The sequence below is a fragment of the Meles meles genome, chromosome 3 (assembly GCF_922984935.1).
Source record: "Meles meles chromosome 3, mMelMel3.1 paternal haplotype, whole genome shotgun sequence".
Taxonomy (NCBI): Eukaryota; Metazoa; Chordata; class Mammalia; order Carnivora; family Mustelidae; genus Meles; species Meles meles.
The window spans coordinates 115723312-115741319 of NC_060068.1; the positions used below are offsets into that span (position 1 = coordinate 115723312).

At 40.8% G+C, this 18008-nt stretch overlaps 1 protein-coding gene across 3 annotated transcripts in view; it reads right to left on the minus strand.

Moving 5' to 3' along the window:
- Nucleotides 1-8440: 8440 nt before the first annotated feature.
- The window catches only part of SLC27A6 (solute carrier family 27 member 6), a 96509-nt gene continuing 86941 nt past the window's right edge, over nt 8441-18008 (minus strand). For 2 of the 3 annotated variants that reach the window (XR_006817642.1, XR_006817640.1), the window contains 5 exons: nt 16622-16806; nt 11798-11855; nt 9770-10620; nt 9395-9454; nt 8441-8617 (listed from right to left, as the gene is read on the minus strand). The gene's annotated coding sequence lies outside the window, so the exon portion shown is untranslated. The remainder of the gene's footprint in view (nt 8618-9394; nt 9455-9769; nt 10621-11797; nt 11856-16621; nt 16807-18008) is intronic. The other variant, XR_006817641.1, reaches the window with a different exon arrangement.

Genomic DNA, 18008 nt, shown 5'->3' on the forward strand with positions numbered 1-18008 from the left:
CGCGGCCCCGCCTCCCCGCACCGCCCTCCTGCTCGGGTAGGCGAAGGGGCGGGCCCTGGCGGCCGCTGCTCTTGCGCCCTCCCCCGCCCCTCAGAGGGCGGACCGCGGCAGAGAACCGGGCGGTGGGGCTGGAGTGTGCACCAGCCAAGCGCCTGCGCCCGCCGCCGGGACCGCCCCCTCCAACCTGGACCTGGCTAGGCGGCCACCGTGCGCGTCTAGTGCGCAGGGGAGGTGTGTGGCCCCCGATTCCCCCGCGCTCCGCCCACCTTCGAACAAGCGCTATTCGCGGGGAGTTACGCTCTGCTTGGGGACCGAGGGCTGCCCAGCTTTATCTGCCAGGACGCGTTACCTGCTGGCCTTGTGCAGAGGCAGGGTGGCAGCAGTAATGTCAAAACCAATAGGTCAGACTGGTACAGACCCTAAGAAGAGCAGCAGAATTTAATATTTTCTTAGAAGGGTCATCTGAGGCTCAGGATTTCATATTTTTTCAGTTCCATGGAACACAGTATCTCTAGTAATGAATTTGAGGTCTTGGCCTCCCTTTATCTCATCCCAATTTCAGGGAGAATTTGGATTGGGAATTGCAAAAGATAAAGAGGTTTATGAGCAAAGTCTCGAGGAAAATCGGGACTTTATATTCAAACTGAGCATTTCTGTTTTTAAGCGAGTAAGAGGGATCACCTTCAAATAAAGTAATCCCCTGCCTTATGAACACTGTAAAGCACTATATAAAATTAACGGGAATTAGAGAAACATACGGAATGAAAGAAGTTTCCCTAACATCAGGTCCTGGGTCAAGACAGGCTCATGAGTCCAAACACATTTGAGGAACTGGGGGGTTCCTCTTATTGGAATGTAAGAACTTTTAAGTCAGGGTTTCTCAGCTGTCATTGTTGACATTTGGAAAGCAGGCTACTTTTTCATGGGTGGGTTGGGGGGCGTGCTATCTTGTGTATTTGTAGGATGTTTAGCAGCACCCCTGGCCTCTATCCGGTAGATACCAATAGTACAGGCTCCTCCCTAGTCTTCACAATAAAAAATGTTTCCAGGCATTGCCAAACATCCCGAGGGGGCAAATTTGCTCCCAGTTGAGAACCACTGCTTTCAAGTAATGTTAAGACCTCCATTTAGTCTTTATTGCTCACTTGTACCCAAACTACTAAAAATAGTGTTTTCTGGTTTCTCTTCAAACTCTGAGACATCCATTAAAAACTCTTATTGTCTGAACCCATCAGACCCAAAATGATATTTTTGCATCTATCACTCCATTGCGAGTTCTTCCATATGTGGATGTGAAAATCTGTGCTAATAAAAGTGACAATGGCAAAGCTCCACTGATGCTCCAGAATAAATAAATAAATAAGGACAAGATAATTGACAGTTAAAAGCTAAGTGTGAAAGCTCTAGAGGCCTTTTTGGTAGCGTTGAAAGAGGCTCTCAGTTCTGCAGTAGGAAGACAGGGGCTGCTGAGGACCAAGACTAGGACTTCATGTTAAGAGTAGCAGAGTTCCAAAGAAGGTTAAACCCTTAAACAGTGCATATTTTCTATGTCAAGGCCAGAGCCCTGGTTGGAAATGGGACCCTGACCCAAGAGAGGGAGTTGATGATGCCCCAAATCATGAGTCCTCAGATTCCTTAATGACACATTCCTCCTTTTTTTTTTTTAGGACAACACAGAGGCTTTTCCTCAGTAAGACATGAACTCCCTCAGGATTTCCCCCCCACTTTTTCTCCTGGTACCTAGACCCCTAACATAGCCTTAAGTAACACCAAAACCAGACCACAGATGTACTCAGCCTTGTTAAGAAAGGAAAGGGACTACATCCCAAGCAATAGTAGAATCCAGAGGAAGAACTGAGAGATTATGTGTGTCACTGGCTTATGAGGGTGCATGACCAAAGATGCAGAGCAAAAGTTTACCAGTTAAGAAACACTCTACCAACGATAGATTTTAACACCTTGGTAAAGCTTCGGAGGGACAGACCAAACTGTGCATCTAAGGTAGCTCCTGCATGGGCCATACATTAACATTCTCATGTTATTCTCTCTGTCATACTCTGGAGAGACATAAACTGGCCGGACATCCTGCAGAATATCACATTTGTCCACTCTATTGATAACATCATGCTCATTGGACAAGATGAACAAAAAGTAACTATTTGTGGAAGGCCTTGGTAAAACACATGAACTCCAGGAGGCAGAGAAACTCTAAGTTTTAAGGGCCCAAGACAGCAAAATTTTAGGGTCCAGTGCCCTAGCACATGCCAAGATGGCAAACATCCCCTTCAAAGTACAAGACACATTGCTGCTGCTCGCACTTGCACTTCCCACCATGAAGAAGGAAGAACAGTGTCTAAAAGGCCTCTTCAGACCACAGAGACAGCATATGCCACAACGGAGAATAACATGACTCATTCTGTGTGACATGAAATGCTGCCAGCTTTGAGGGGGGGCCCAGTAGTAAAGGGGTTTTGCAGTACATTCAGGTAGCGGTGTGGACAACCCTGCCTCCCAGGCTATATAACCTGATAGATCCCATAGTATTGGAAATACCAAAAGTAAAGAAGATGCCATCAGACTGATGGAAAGACCTAAGGCAAGGACCACAATCCAGACAGCATCAGTTTTGGAACACAGTCATGTTATCTCCAGCAGCAATTTCTACTGTTCCGATGGGACATCAAGTAACCATCAGATGGAAGAGCTGACCCTGAGCTGATTTCTTTCAGATCCACCAATACTTAGGGTTAAAAGGCCCAGAAGAAATCTATATTGTACTGTCAACAGAAAGTTGGAAGTGGTACATACGGGATCCAGAACAAGCAAGACTGGACAAATGAAATGATTAAATGCGTCAGCTAGCCTAGACACCCATGTTACCGACCACTGTCTTAACAGCACCTTTCCTTCATGGGAAGGAGCTCCATTATCACTAATTGACAGAAGCTAAAAGATTTGAGCTTGGTTCACAAATGCATTGGCTTAATGTCTTGGTATAAGCCATGGAAGACAGGAATGAAGAGAAATCCCCCCGGGGGCAAAATTTGGACAGTGATTTAGTTATCTACTTTTCATGGAAATAGTTACCTGAGCTGGGCCTAAAAATTACACAGAATGATGGACAAAGGCAAATGGCTTAGCAAGATAGTCAGGAACCTGGAAAAAGAACGACTAGATGATCAGGAACAAGATCTGGTTTAGTGACATGAAAATGTTCATATGGAAAGGAGCACCAAGTGCGACAATTTTCATATTGCATGGTAATGCTCACCCAAAAAGATCCACTACAGAAGAGACACTATACCAGCAGGAAGATACCCAGAATATAAAAAGGACTCCTTCTACTCCATGATAAAAAGACAACCCAGTTAAAATGGGAGAAAAGACTTGAACAAGTACTTCACAGAAAAAGATGAACAAATGTCCGACAAGAACATGAGAAAGTGTTTAACGTCACTAGTTGTCAGAAAATCACAAATTAAATCAACATAAAAATTCTATCTCGAATCCACTAAAATAGTTACAATTAAAAAGATAATAATAATATGGAACTAGAATTTTTATACATTGTAGTGGGTGTGTAAAATGGCACAACCGTTTAAGAAAAATTGACATGGTAACTTTTTACATAGTTAAACATAAATCAGTTCTTTACCCACAAAATCTCAACCTGCAGTTTTTATGCAAGAGACATGAAAACCTATGTCCACAAAGACTTACACACAAATATTTGTGGAGGCTCCATTTATGATATCCCCCAATGGGAACTAACCCAAATTCCATTAAGGTTTCATAAACCATTGGTGATATATTCACACAGTGGAATACTACAAGAAACAAAAACCAGTGAATATCTCATACACAGAACAACATAGATGAATCTGGAAAAAAAAACAAAAACAAAAAAAAAAAACAAACATGAAGCCAGACACAAAAGAGTATATATTGTGTGATTCCATTCAAACAAACTTGAAAAAGAGTTAAAACTAATCTCTGTGATATAAATCAGAACAATGGTAGCCTATGGGAGGATTGCCAGGATTAGAAAGAATCACAGAATGTTCTGCGTTGATGGAAATATTCAGCATTTCATTTGCATTTATTTAATTAGAAGCCACCTGTGCATTTTATCATATGTAAATTTTCACCCTAAAATAAAAAGTACAATCCAAAGTCTTATATTATTTCTCTGGTCCTAATTCCTGCCACTCAACACTCTGCTCCAGGCCCACTGACCTCTTGTCATTCCTCATCCTTTGCACCTATTCTTTCTGCCTGAGAACTATTCTGCTTCCAGATACCCACGCTATCTGAGTTTTAAATGAGTCTATATGAGTTCTGCTGTCTCATTTAATATAAGTCTATGTTCAAATATGAACCTCAAATCAAAGAGGTCCGCCCTCATTTTCTTACATATAATAAATAGATCAGTTACCGTGACCACAATCTATACCCATTTCCTGCTTCACGTTTTTTTGTCTTTCTTAACACTTATCCCCATTTGTATGTATAGTGACAGCAGAAACTTGTTTCCTTTGTTTCCTGCTGTATCACCACCCCTGGAACACCTCTAGAACATAGTAAGCTCTCCACAAACAGGGTGAAGGGCTGTTAACAGTGAATATATCTTTAAGCTAGCTGTACTGAAAAATCCAAGGTATGCTCAGTCAAGGGTATTATTTAGGTGACTGCTTTGTCTACATTGTAAATTAATCCTGCAACAGCTATGATTAGAGGATTACCAGATTTCTTAGAAGGCTCCAAACAAGATTATCTGACTCCACTTGCATTTTCTGAAAACTTTGTGATAAGCAAAGAAATGCAAATCTCACACAGCTTTTATACCCTCCTCCATGGGGAGTTCTGACAATTTTCTGCAAAGGAAAGGAAAGGCGCCAAGATAACATTCCATACATAGATGAGACGACGTGGTACAGCAAAATGATGTGAAGACATAACAGATAAATTTAAGAACCAGAGGAGACCTTAAGATCATCTACCAGAGACACTCTAGCAGAAACTTATTGCTCAGATTTGTTGTTATTTTATTTTATTTTTTTTTAAGATTTTATTTATTTATTTGACACAGAGAGAGAGATCACAAGTAGACAGAGAGGCAGGCAGAGAGAGAGGAAGGGAAGCAGGCTCCCTGCTGATCAGAGAGCCCGACGCGGGGCTCCATCCCAGGACCCTGAGATCATGACCTGAGCCGAAGGCAGAGGCTTTAACCCACTGAGCCACCCAGGTGCCCCTTGTTGTTATTTTATTATAACATCACCAAAAATCTTAGAGTTGATTGCCGGCGCATCCAGCTGTGACTAGCTCCCATAATGTTATTCAAATTCATATTAATATAAAATTCAATTGCTTGAATTTCCCATCTATTCAATCAATGACTACTATACACTTAGAATTCTGTGGTGAACAAGAAAGATAATAAATATTCCTACAGAGCTCCTTGCTGTTATGGAGCTGACAGTCTGTCTACTGAGGTAGGTAGACAATAAACACATAAACAAATAAAAGATCTAAATAACCCTGGGTAGCAAAAAGGCTACAAAGAAAATGTCATAGACCATAGTTGGAAGTGGTAGGATGCAGGATACTTTAAATAAATAAATAGTCTGCAATCCACTTTCTTGGAAGGCAGCATTTAAGCTGTGATCTGAGTGGTAGGAAAAAGTGCTCCAAAGGGAGGAACACGTGCATGGACTCTGAAAATCTAACCAGCCTACTGTGTTTGAGGAAGGTTGTGGTTGGAACATAGTGAATTACATGAGACAACATATGTGATCAATGGCTTATAAGCACATAAAGAATCTGAGTTTATTTTGAGTATAAAAATTTTTTTAAAGATTTTATTTATTCATTTGAGAGAGACACAGAGACAGATATGGAGAGAGAGAGTACAGGCAGGGGGAGAGGCAGAGGGAGAGAGAGAAGCAGACTCCTTGCTCAGCTGGGAGCCGGACATGGGGCCGAATCCCAGGACTTGGCGATCATGACCTGAGCCAAAGATGGACGCCCAACCATCTGAGCAACCTGCGCACCCCTTGAGTAAAATGTTTTAATCAGGGAAATGACATGAATGATTTATAAATAAATAAAACCTCATCTTAGTACTATGTGGGAAATTGAATGTAGAGGGTCAAAAGCAGAGACAAGGAAAATAAAAGCAGAGATAAGGAGACCTGCTTGGTTGGCTGTCAGAGTCATCCAGGCAAGAGAGGATGGCTGATTGCTTTGGAGCAGTGGTTCTCAGCCCTGGGCGTATTTGGCAATGCCTGGAGGCATAAACAGCTGGAGAGAAGAGCCGACTATGTCTAATACTGCAGAGAGATCAAGCAGAATGAGAATGCACGTAGAGAGTAGGGACATCAGTGACTTTGACAAGGGCAGTTACAGGGGAAGATGGGGTTTAAGAGCCTGGTTTTACTGCATTCAAAGACACAACTCGTAGTGAGAAATGAGTTGATCAATTCGTTAGATTAATAAGAGGGACAGGACACCTGGGTGGCTCAGTAGGTTAAGCTTCTGCCTTGGGCTCAGGTCATGATCCTGGAATCCTGGGATCCAGTCCCACATTGACTCCCTGCTCGGGGGCGGGGGGGGGGGGGCGGGGAGTCTGCTTCTGCCTCTGCCTGCTACTCCCCCTCCTTCTGCTAGCTCTCTCTCTCTTTCTGACAAATAAATGAATAAAATCTTTTTTTTTAAAAAAGCATTAAAAAAAGAGAGACAGTTTAGGAGAATTTCCTTAAGGATAAGAAACACTAGAGATATTAGATTATCATTATACACTGGTGAGAATCAAGTAGAAGAAAGCAAGAGATTTATAATGCTGGAGGAGAGAAGATAATTGAAGGAGCAGAGTCCTTGAAAAGGGCAGAATCCAGAGCACAGAAGGGGGGCTGTGCTTCTTTCGGGAACAGAGATTCTTGTTCTATGGAGAATGAAAGGCAGAGAATTAGGGTAAACATAGAGGCAGGTTAATAACCAGAATAAGAACATAAGGGAGTCTGTTTTGTTTTGCATGATACATAATTTTGCATATGACTCCTAAATATCTATTATCTTTATTTCTTGGTATAATTTAGATATTTTATTATATTAAAGGCAGTCATAGTTTTGGCTTGGTCTGGTATTCCTAACTCTGTCTTTTCTTATTCTCTTTTCAAAGGACATACTTTGGGACCCACAAATCTACTTTAACACATTCCTTTCATCATAACCATCTTTCGAAGACAGAAATGTGTTTACAATCCATTCTATTTTGTATTTCAGAACTTCCCTGTATCTCCTCAGGAAGTTCCTGTCCAATGTGGCATCTGGTTCATTTTTCCAAGAAGAGGCTCCTGGAGTGGAAAGGAAAAAGTGAAATTATAAACTTAGGAGCGTTTCCATTGTCTCCAAAATTTATCTTAAGATCTTCAAGTCAGACAACCTCAGACAGTTCAGCCACATGGCTATCACAATCTGCATGGCTTTGGTTTTCCGAAGTTCAGTTATGGCTCCTTTGGAATCCTTAATCACCTTGTTGCTCCTCACCTGTTGCTGCTCACCTGCAGCAGACAGAGTACAGTGACTTGTGATTCTTTGACAAAAAAAGTTCGTAGAGCCTCTCAGGTCAGCCTAGCATTTAGCCCCCACATCTTCCCTCCTGATAAGTTGAAGGAAGCAACCCTGCTCCTAACAGAGGCTCCCCTTGGGCCCTGGATCCTCCATCTCTCAGAGACTTCTGCGATTATCCCCAATCCTGTTCTATGTGAACAAATGCCTTCCTCTCTCCTGGATCTTTCTCACTGGATATGAGTTAAGTGAGGAGATAATAAATTAACTCTTTTGCTCCTCTTCTTCTAAAAATAGGGTCCTATTTCTCTCATGTCAATTGAAAAACTTCTTGGAAAATGTGACTCTACTTGTCTTTCCATTTATTCCCTAACTCACCCCACTATGGCTTCTACCTTCCTCTGTCCACTCAAACTGCTCTTGTCAAGGTCATTAATGAGCTCCTTCTTGCCAGTGTCATGACTATGCCTACCACCAATGACCAAGTCTGCACTCTGAACTTATGGGACTTTTCAAGCATATGCAACATGTCTCTCATCATTCTATGCTTTGTAAAATCTTTTTAGGTGGTAACTGTCATTACTTCATACTCCCCTGGTTTTCCTTCTCACTGACGGCCTTCACGAGGCTTCTAAAAATATCTTGTTGTTCTCCCATTACCTGACTTCTAAATGTCAGTGCACACCAGACATCAGTCTTGACTCCACTTTTTTTTCCTCTCTGCATGCTTTCCCTGATTGATCTCATCTCGTCCCTAATCACTATCTATATGTTACAACAATCAAATTTTTATCTCCAGTGCTGATTCCTCCCTGATGTTCAGACGTATATGTCAAATTGCTTTCTTGGCCCTTCCACTTGATGTCTCCAGAACTTCTCACACACCATGATCATGATTGGAATGCCTGGGTGACTCCTTTGGTTGAGGATCCGACTCTTGATTTCAGCTCAGGTCGATTGTGGGGTCATGAGATCAAGCCCTGCATTGGGCTCTGTGCCAGACATGGAGCCTGCTTGAGATTCTTTCTCCCTCTCTCTCTGCTTCTCCCCCCTTGCACATGAAAGAAAGAAAGAGAGGAAGGGAGAAAGACAGAAAGAAAAGTTCAAATATGCAATGATCAACACAGAATTCTCAGTTTTCATCCTATATATATTTTTCTTCAGAGCTTTCCCTCATCTTAGAAAGTGGAGTCTCCTCCCAGTGGTCAAGCTAGAAACTTGTGAGTCATTCTGGACTGATCCCCACCAGCACTACCACATTCATTTTGCCAGCAGAAGCCAGTGGCTTCTACCATCCAGTTTTGTTCAGGTTGCCACCACCCCAGACGAAGCACGTCAGCTTTCTCCTGGACTGCTGCCAGAGGTTTCTGCCAGTGATTCAGCTCTTGCCCCTCAGGCCATGCTCCACATGGCGGAGTGAACTATAGACAAAGTAAATGAGAACATCTCACTTCTCTGCTTACAAGTCTTCATTAGCTTCCAACTACATTTAAAACAGAAGGAAATCCATTTCCTTAGCTTGCTCTGCTAGGCCTTATGAAGTCTGACTTCTGTTCTACCTCTCGGCTCTCATCTCCTGACTCCCTATCCTGAACTCCCACTGCTCCAGCTATAATGAACTTCCCCAGAACTTTCCAGCTTCAAAGGCTTGCTTATTCTGCCTGTAGGATTTGTTCCCAAGATTTCCCCCTGCTGGACTACTTCTCATTCTTCAAATCTACCTTGAGTAGATTCCTCAATCCAGCCCCTTCACTCTTAACCGCATTATTGTCTCGATTTTCTTCTTGGCTCTTGCCATTATATAAGCTTATTTATGGAGTGTACACACTTCATGAAGGCAGAAACCCTGCCCATCTCTTTCATCAAATGGTTCCCAGGAGCACAGTGTCTGCCAAATAATACAAACTCAATAAACACATGAACAAATCAACAAATGACTCAATGTAATTTATTTACTCTCTCCTTATTCTTTCTATTCTCTGGTTGAGTAATTTAAAGTTATTTCCCACCCTCTCCAGGTTGTTACATATTTGTATGTTTTTGATGTTCCAGGGAAGTTACATCTTTGCATGCTTCAAGGTCCCAAACCTAAAGGATTGACAGTCTGAATTTATTGTATAGATTGTGTCAATTACAAATACAGTTGTTGTCTCTTATCACTGGTTTTGCTTTCTGCCGTTTAGGTTAACCCGCAGTCAAGCACCTTCAAGAAGCAGATGGCTCTCCTTCTGATGTATCCTTAGCAGGTCAGTTGTCCCCTAATGCTATCTCATGATAGCTGGGTCATTCACCTCATTTCAGCTACTCAGGTAGGAATTTTATCATCTCATGTCATCACAAGAAGAAGGGTGAGTACAGTCCAGTAGGATATTGTGAGAGAAAGAGACCACATTTCTGTAACTTCTATTATATTGCTATAATTATTCTTTAAAAAAAAGATTTATTTATTCATTTCAGAGAGAGAGAGAGAGCATGCACAGGGAGGGGCAGAGAGAGATGGAGAGAGAAACTTAAGCAGACTCTACACTGAGTGAGGAGCTAAGATCAAGACCTGAGCTGAAACCAAGACTCGGAGCTTGAGTCAAGACTGAGCTATCCAGGTGCCCCTAATTGTTCTATTTTATTATTAATTATTGCTAATCTCTGTGTTAATACTGGGCCTAATTTAGAAGTTAAACTTTATCAAAGTATTAGGTACAGGAAGAAAACATAGTACATATCGAGTTCCATAGTGTCCATGGTTTCAAACACCAATGGGGGTCTTGGAATATATTTGCTGTGGAAAAGGGGAAACGACTTACATTTACTTGCAAGAAACAGGATGTCTGACAAACTGTTTACAAGTCAAATGTAACTGGAAGTCCAGAAGAAGGTGGTGGCCGCAGCTCAGTGATGTCATCATTGAAGGTTGGTATCTCTCTGATTCTCTTACTCTTCCTTTCATGGTCCCATGATGGGGGACCACCCAGTTCCAAGCATTGCACAGCTGTATTCAGTGGCCCAAAGCAAGGGCAGCACAAGGGAGAGATCTTTTCTCTGCTTCCCTAGCAATTACTGAAGGAAAGAAAAAATTTTCCAGAATCCTTGAGCAAAATTCTGGCATGCCATTGGTCAAAAGGGGGGGTCAGTCATATACCCACCCCTGGACTTGCAAGTGGGTATTGTGGTACTAAGGAAGAGGGATACAAGATTTGCCAAATGCGGCCTTGCTTCATGAAGGCAGCAGAAGTAAGCCTACTGCCTCAGTTTCCACTTCATCAGGCAGCTCACAATCTTGGGATGATTTTCAACACAGGAACGCTGCAGAAGACGCTGACAAAGAGGCTTCAGGCTTTTTCTGCCTGGGTAATGCATGTCTGGCTTTCCTGCAGGGCCTCTGTGGCCACTTTATATTGTTGATTCTATCACCTCCATTAAAATTTAAAATCTAGCTGTGATGAAGTTAAATGATTTCTCATAACCTCCTTTCTGGAGCTAAAACTTGGCAAAAATAGGATTTCCATGATTATTATTTCGTTAATGCCAGTATTTACTTTCACTGGCAGGGTTTTTCCCCAATTTAGTTTATTAAAAAATTGGACTATCTCCTATTACTTTTCTTTTCAGGAATAACCTCTCCAATCCTAATAGGCTACTCCCCAAAATTCTGCTACGGGGCTGTTATGGCTTAGAGAGTAAGGAAAAGAATATTTGGGGCTAAAACAAAAACCTGATGGGATCTTTTGCGCACACATTTTTTGTATTTTTCTTTAGCCCTATCTAAATCCATTATCTACTTCAACCTCTATGTTTCTGAGTGAATTAGGGCTTTGGTCTTTTTTTTTTTTTGGATACCATTTTTTGAGTTTTTACTCACTAGGTCCAAGACTATGCACTTTCCATGCACTTATTTAATTTAATTCATACAATTATCCAGTGAAATAACCTGCCTTCAGCATCCTCTCTCCTCCAGACTTCTCAGCTTACAAAGCAAACTGAGGACCAGAGAGGTGAAGTGGCTGCTTGGAATCCTGTAACTTGTTGTTTTACAGAGCAGGGACCCCATAGGAGGTCAGGATTTTACTGCCTGGAATATAATTAGAATATCTTCTTAATGAAGCAGAAAGGAAGGCTCAGGAATATGGCCACTACTTCCCTCTAAGGCTACCCAGGTCCCTCACCCTTGTTGCATCTGACTAAAATGTCTGCTGGTGGAAGAGGGCCTGTCACATGGCATGTTCTTTTCACTTACCTCTTCAGAATAAGCTTCTATCTGGAAACCCATTCAGTACTCAAGTAAATGCAAATTCCTTGAAAATAGAGAGTGAATAGTAAAAGTTGTGGTTATTGTCTTGGAATACTAATAGCAAACTTTTTTATAATGCTTGGTATGTTGTAAGCACAGATCTATTTGTTTTTGTTTCCTGTGGCTGCTGTAACAAAATTATCACAAAAGAGCTTACTTCAAAGAGCACAAGTTTATTTGCTCACAATTCAAGAGGCCAGGAACCCGAGCTCAGTATCACTGATGTCAACAGGCCTGGGCTGCCTCTGGAGACTATCGGGAAGAGCGTGCTCCTTGCTTTGTTCAGCTTTTGGTGGCTGTTGGCATTTCTTGGCTTTTGGTCACATTACTTTAATCCCTGCCTACATCAACATATCACCTCCTTCTGTGTCTGCATGTGGGCAGATTTCCCTCTGCCTTCTTCTTACATGGTTACATACAATTGCATTTAGGGTACATCTGTATAATCTCCCTTGCCTTAAGTCAAGGGCCTTGACTTAATCACACTGGCAAAGACCCTTTTTACCATGCAAGGTGACATTGGCAGGTTCCAGGGATTAGGATCTCTAGAGTCATGACTGATACTGGAGTCATGACTTAGTCTACTGCAATATTTTATACATAGTACTCACTTAATCACATAGTCATCGAGGTAAGTGTTGTGATTATCCCCATTTATTAATGAAAGTGAGGCACAGAGAGTTCATAAAACTTATCAAAGATCAAACAGCCATTAAGTGGCAGTGTGTGGAGTGGAAGCAGGTTTGTGACCTGAAAAACTAGCTGCCACTATAATTAAATGAAAAAAATAATTCCTATAGAAGAATTCTCTAGGCTGAGTGTGCCAAGATCGAAGTCAAATGTAAAGAGGTTTTGGCTTCAAAGGCGGTTTTCCTAATTTATGGAATATCCCCGCTTTTTCCTCTTTGGCAGCACTCCTTGTTCTGTCGTGGACTTTATCATCTCATACATAAACAATCACTCTATGTGTGGGCCTTTTAGAGTCATATGGGAATAGTGTGCTGGAGAAATTGTAGGCAGTTGAGGTATTTGCTGAATGAAAGGACTTTTAACTGATCCATCAAAGAAACACCAAGTTTGGGTTGGCAGTAAGCAAAGCAGGAAGCAAGCTGGATACTCATCATCATTTTTAATTTTTTTTTAAGATTTTATTTATTTGAGAGAGAGACAAGAGAGAGCAGGAGCAGGGGGAGAGGCAGAGAGAGAAGTAGGCTCCCTGCTTAGGAAGCCTAAATGGGGGCTCGATTCCAGGACCCTGGGATCATGACATTTGACCGACTGAGGCACCCAGGCACCCCTGCCCTTTGAAACCTTAAACCTATCCATCTCTGCTACTTGCTCAGGTCAGGCTATTTTAATCAAGTAGCCCATTTCTATATGCCTGTATGGAGACTCTTCCAGAAAGCTCTGTATTTATATCCTTTCCCAGGTCTTCATTCTTTATAGTACTTTTAACCAGTTCATTTTTATTTTTCTTTCCCATACACTCAGAGTTTCACCAAAACAATTTTCATAGTTCTTCATATCACTATGCTCCTAGGGTCAGGTCACTTGTCCTGAAGCTTATTTCCTTCCCCATGAATCTCACTGTCCCTTGACCAAACTAGCATGACCAACATGCTCCTCAACTTAAAGTCTTAAGTTATCCCACCACTGCTGGACACACAGGTATTACTATTCTACAGAATACTGGAAAGATGTATTCAAAAAATAATACTGCATCAAATAATAAAAGTGTTTTTAAAAATATGTGTTGGCAGATGAAATAAGACAGTCCCTCATACATTTCTGGTGAGCATGTAAATTAATAAAATTTTTAAAAACTAAGTTGCCATCCTCTTTCGAGAACCTTGAAAGTATTCATTGTCTTTGATCTCTGAATTCTATTGTATAAGTCTGTATAGGTTGAGATGCTATAACTGAGAGATTCTAGCATGTAAATTGGTTTAAAGACAACAGAGGTTTATTTCTCACTCATGTGATAGCCCTAGTTGAGTGACTTTCTTCAATATAGTGATTCAGAGACCAAGCTCCTCCCTTCTAAGGCACTGCCATCACCTCGGTCTTTATCATCTGCATCTGGCAGACCTAAGAGAAGCAAGAGCAAGGGGAAGATGCATTTACTTCAAGTTTTAACGCAAAAGTGACCCTTACATCCAATGGTGAAAACCCATCAGACAGTCAACTTTAAGAGAGACCAGAACACAGTCTCGCCTACGTCCTCAGAAACAGAAGGAATTGGTTTTTTGTTGAGGAACTAACAGCCACATCAAGTTTTCCGAAGAAGCCAGCCTCAATATAATGCCATAAGCAGGGTGTAGTGGGAATATGGCCCCCGATACAGAGCATATGCAAACATCATGGACACACAGGGGGATTCAAGTTTGAATGCTCGCTCGGGCCCTCAGAAGCTGGGGCCCTTATGGAACTTAAAAGTTACTCATTTTAAAGTTTGGATAATTCTTTCTCAAGGGGATTTGGGAAGATTAAATGAGATTTTGTATTCAAAGCACTTACTCAAGTACTTGTTACACAGTAATCATTTAATAAATAACTACTATTATTATAATTATTAAATTTTATTACATTAAAATTTTATATACAAACATATCTAAGACAGTTATTGCTTTTGAACCAAACTAATCTAAATGTATCAGTGAGTTAACCACCGCACCTACATTCAATAGAATAGACTACAGTTCTTTAAAAGTGATGTAAAGTTGGGGTGCCTGGGTGGCTCAGTGCCTCTGCCTTCAGCTCAGATCATGATCCCAGGGTGCTGGGATCAAGCCCTGCATGGGGCTCTCCACTCAGCGGGAGCCTGCTTCCCTGCCTCTCTGCCTACTTGTGATCTCTGTCAAATAAATAAATAAAATCTTTAGGAAATAATAAAAAAAAGTGATACAAAGTCTACAAAGTACAATACAAAATGTATATAAATTGTAAAAATTTTGAGGAATATGAATTTAATTAGATTAAAATATTCTTAGCTATGTAAAAAATACAAAATGCAATAAAATTTTAACCAGTGTTATCTATAATTTTTCTATTTTTGTTTTGAATTTTTTTTCATTTTTAGCGACTTTTACTGGTTTTTTGTTTGTTTGTTTTCACTGTTCCTTATGTTAAAACTTCTTTAGAGTAATAAAATGCTATAGGTATATTTGATATCCCTTTTACATGGGGTACCTGGGTGGCTCAGTCAGTTAAGAGTCTGCCTTTGGCTCAGGTCATGATTCCAGCAAATCCCCCCTACCAGGGAGTCTGCTTCTCCTTCTGTCCTTCCCCCACTCATGCTTTGTCTCTTTCTCAAATAAATAAAAATCTTAAATTTTTTTCTTTTTTTTTTAGAAATCCCTTCTATAATCCCTCCTGCTATGCCTCTATCTGAGAGAAAACTTTTTCTTGACACTTGGGGTGTCTTTCCTGATCAAGTATTTGGACATCTGTTTACATAAAAATATATGATAATTTGGAATTTTTTAAGTTACATGAATGGAATCCATCTCTGATTTATTTTTTCATGATATATCGTGTGTCTAATATATTTCCACATCTAGTCTATAGATCCAGTTCATTCAAAGTTCCATAGTCTTTCATTGGTTGAGTATAATACAATCCATTCATTCATGCACCACAGATGAATTATTAAAGATGAAGTTCATAGGTCAAAGGGTACAATCACACTCAGGTTTATTAAATATTGCCAAATTAGTTCATATGTATTTTACATTCTATTATGAATATAAGAGGTTCAATTTTCTATACCTTTTTCCCAATTCTTTCTGACTTCTTTTTTTCCAGTGTGACAGTATTTAATAAAATATCTCTGTGGCTTTACTTTTCCTTTCACTGATTATTTGCAAGCTACACGTTTTTCATATTTTTCTTAGGCATTTAGATTTCAACTTATACCTTTACTTTTTTGCTATTTGTGATAATATTTTACTTACTCATCTGTACGGTACTCTCTCTGTATATATAGCCTCAAAACTAAACACATTTTATAATACAGGCACCCCAAATATCATTGCCTATATTGTGGTTAGATGTATTACTTTACAAACTTAAAAATCAAACTAGTATTTGGTAACTCCGGTGGAAATTAAGATTATTTTCCAGCTGTTTTTATTGTGAATAATATATGTGGTTCACTAAAGAGATTCTGAGGACAAATATATGTTCCACACAGATCAAAGAAAGACAAACAAAGAAAACTTCTTGACGTTCACCGTTCCTGCAGCTAAAGACAACAGAGTCTACACATGCTGCCAACTGTCAAGGATTTTCATTCTGCTCATCCAGGCTTAAATATCTGCTAATTTAGATAATGGCTACAGCCCATCAGCTAATAGTATTTACAACAAAAACATATGGCCAGTACTTGGAAGGCCAGTGATTAGCTAATGTGAGTCATTTCCAGATGATACAGAGATAATTTATATTGTCAGTATGAATTCTATTTGAGTCGTATGGCATTTACCAGAGTTGACCCTTCAAGAATAGACACTGGTAGGTACTTATGTGTTAACTCTTGATGGACTCTGAAAAAGACGATTACAGTTTAAGGAATACAGACGGAAAAAAGCAGTAAGGCTTCAGGGAGGTGGGGGAGAGATGAAAGAAAGAAAAAGAATCAGAAAAGAGTAGGAGGACAGAGACTGAGCAAGCTAAAGTTTACATTAGACAGAATAAGTGCTAGATTATGCTGTAGTAAGAAACTATCTCTAGTCATGATGGCTTAACCCAATCACATTTTTTCTTGCTTACATTGATGTTCACTGTGGGTCAGAGAGGGCTCTGACCAATACTTCTCAAGAGGTAGAAGCTTCTGTGATCATTATAATTTCCTCTCAAAATTGATATGCACCATTTCTGATCATATGTGATTGTCCACAGCAGATCCCATGGCCGCCTATAACTTCAACACGAACTGATAGATCTTCCATGGTAGCCTGGAGGTAAAGGAACAGGAAACACTTGGCAAACAGCATAGTAACTACCAGAGACCACCATTTCAGTTATCAAATGTTGGTTCAGGGGCACCTGGATGGCTCAGTCAGTTAAGCATCTGCCTTTGGCTCCAGTCATGATCCTAGGGTCCTGGGATCAAACCCTGAGTCAGGCTCCCTGTGGGAAGCCTTCTTCTCCCTCTCCCTCTGCACACCCCGACACTTGCACTCTCTCTCTCTCTCAGATAAATACAATCTTTAAAAAAAAAAAAGTTTGTTCGATTGGTTCACTCTCTGAAAAAGAGAACACATCTACCCCTACTCCAAGAAAGATAACCCCCAAATATCACTCATAGTATTACCAAACCCCAAGTTTGGCTGCTTATCACTTCAAAGGCCATTGCTCAAGAAAAGGTTTTGATTGGAAAGAAATTTGAGCTTTACTTAGGAGGCCGGCCACCTGGGGAGAAGGCAGACTCTTGTCCAAGAGCCAATTCTGAGGTTTATCCCTGGTCCAGGGGTTTTGAAAAAGGATTAGGGGGGTTAATCAGTGAAGGGGGTGGTCTGCAACATCTCTTAATTATGACCAGACTCGATGGTGCCAGCTACAAATGTTATCTCAGTGCCCCAAGTGTTGTGCAAGCAGGTCCAGTTCTTGTTTGATGATGTGTAGGAACACTCTGTTCTTTCAGGACGGCGATGTCTACATATTCACAAAGGGAGGTAAGTAAAATTATTTTCATGACCTGAAAAAAAAGAAACATTTTGCTAAAAAAAAAAAAAATTCTAGGCTAATCAAAAAGCTGAGGTGGCTTCAGAATTGCTGGCCTCTGTGACCTGGGAGTCTTGGTCCTTCACTCCTCAAGGCCAGTGGCATGTCTGCTGAAGATCAAGGGACTTAGGTCAGCAAGTAAAGACTGTGTTAACTTGAAGCAAGTTAACCCTGCAGACTGTTTAGAGTGCTGCTACAATGGTATTAAGCTCAACATCTCTGAAGGGGATCCCTCCTACACTGTTGGTGGGAATGCAAGCTGGTACAGCCACTCTGGAAAACAGTACAGAGGTTCCTCAGACAGTAAAAATAGAGTTATCCTATGATCGAGCAACCATACTACTAGGTACTTACCCAAAGGATACAAACACTGATTCAAAGGGAACCTGCACCCCAATGTTTACAGGAGCAATGTCCACGATAGCCAAACTAT